A 1,856-nucleotide genomic window follows, 5' to 3' on the forward strand; every position below is an offset into this window, starting at 1 on the left:
AATCTTCCGACAGCCTGCGGTGAAGTCGCAGCCGGACAAGTGGCGGCCCCCAGTGAATGCAGAGTACAAAATCAACGTCGACGGATCGTTTGTGCCGGGAGAAATCCATGCTGGCTGGGGCGCGGCAGTGAGAACGAAGGATGGTCGGCTGGTGTGCGCCAGGGCTGGCAAGCAGGATCACGTCACGGATGCCTTTGCCGCGGAGATTTATGCCATGTCACATGCGGTCACCATGGCAGCGGATCTCGGCATCGTTCGGCTCGAACTGGAGACGGATTCCCAACTCTTAGCTGAGGCCTTGGACTTGCAAAGAGTGGATTCTTCTGCCTACGCATCTGTCATTGAGGACACGAAATACCAGCTCAAGCTTTGGTTTGCTAAGGTTGTAATCACCGTGTGTAGACGCACGGCGAATTCTGTAGCTCACGATCTTGCCACAATTGGCCGTAGTTGTGATCCCAACCAGTACATGGAATGGGACTCGAATGTACCTGCCCATGTGGGCGCCTCTGTAATAGGTGATATGCCTAAACTCAGTTAAGTAATAAAGCTTTGCTTTGCTCAAAAAAAAAAAGAAAGAAAAGAGAAAAAAAAGGAAACGTCGCTCTCCCCTTCCTCCCATCGCCTCCAGGTCTCCAGTGCTCCATCCGCCATCGCCTCCAGTGCTCCCGCCGCCATCGCCGGCGCACGGCACTGACCGGAAAACACGCTCTCAGCTAGGCGCCAGCACCGCCGCCGCTTCCAGGTTCGGAGCGCGCTTGACCGGCAGCAGGCCTCCATTGCCCCGGCCAGGTCGCAGGTTAGTAAAAAACCTAAGTCCGTCTACAGTTCGGCGGGCACCACTTCTGCTATGTTGTTGCTATTCTGCTTTAGTTAACACTAGAATGAAGCAAATTGATATTCTTGCCTGCAGACGCTCCTTCAATCAGAACCCTGGGATGTCTAGTTTGGTCAAAACTGACATGTCAAATTTGTGTGAACTCTTGTTGTTGTCGATTACAAGCTAGCTAGTGTAAAATTCTGCTTTCCTGTATGGTTTCCTACTCTAATTTCTTGTACCGCACTGTATGGTGCGCACCGGTTCTACTCTCTCAAATAAGAAATCGGAGCTGCTAAAAATCAGTCGACTGAGACTTCGTGAAGTCTCAGTCGACGCCTCAACCTTTGGATCGTTGTTGCTTTAAGATTCACACAGCGCCGTGTCTTTGTCTCAGTTCGGCCCATTAAAGCGTGAGTCTGGCCTGTTTTCCTGTCTGTTTCGTTGTTTGGTCTGGGTTCCTTGTCGTGGTGGTGCGAAGATGACAGGGTTTGCCCGTGGACTGGGCTGGTATTTAGCCCTTTTTTGTTGTTTGCTTTTTATTCTTTTTCTTTCTTTTGTAAACTTTTACAATTGGAGAGAGAGAAGGGGAAGCTGTCACCATTACTGTATGTGACTTAGGGAGGGGAAGAGGTCCTGCCACATACACTCCTCTCTCAGTACTCTCTTTGTAGTATGGGTGTTTCTCCTTGTGTGCAAGTGGCCATCCTTTTTTACTTGAAAAAAAGTCTGCTTTTTTGTTGTTGCCTAATCAATGTGTTTATTCCACTTCTATTTTTATTTTTTTCTTCATAATTTTATGTACCTTCTAACATATCATTTATCATTTGCTTCTTTATTATTGTTTTTGCTTTTAACTTTTTTATTTGTCCAGTTGCACTATCTTTTTCAATGTGCAACGTGAGTTAAGCAAATTTCCAGTAAGACATTTTTTTTTCATATTATGTGATGTGTTTTTTTAATATTTTAGCGTACCATTTGCACATTTCTAGTGACACGATTGCTGCAATTATTTTCTTCGTTGTTTTTTTTTTGTCGT

General features: G+C 46.3%; 1 long non-coding RNA gene across 1 annotated transcript in view; it reads left to right on the forward strand.

Annotated features, from left to right (window-relative positions):
* The first annotated feature begins 580 nt into the window (after window positions 1-580).
* The window catches only part of LOC119327651, an 11,275-nt gene continuing 9,999 nt past the window's right edge, over window positions 581-1,856 (forward strand). The window contains exon 1 of the long non-coding RNA XR_005158627.1: window positions 581-799. This is a non-coding gene — a long non-coding RNA (uncharacterized LOC119327651). The remainder of the gene's footprint in view (window positions 800-1,856) is intronic.

This window comes from Triticum dicoccoides, chromosome 1B (assembly GCF_002162155.2).
Source record: "Triticum dicoccoides isolate Atlit2015 ecotype Zavitan chromosome 1B, WEW_v2.0, whole genome shotgun sequence".
In the NCBI taxonomy this organism is placed as follows: Eukaryota; Viridiplantae; Streptophyta; class Magnoliopsida; order Poales; family Poaceae; genus Triticum; species Triticum dicoccoides.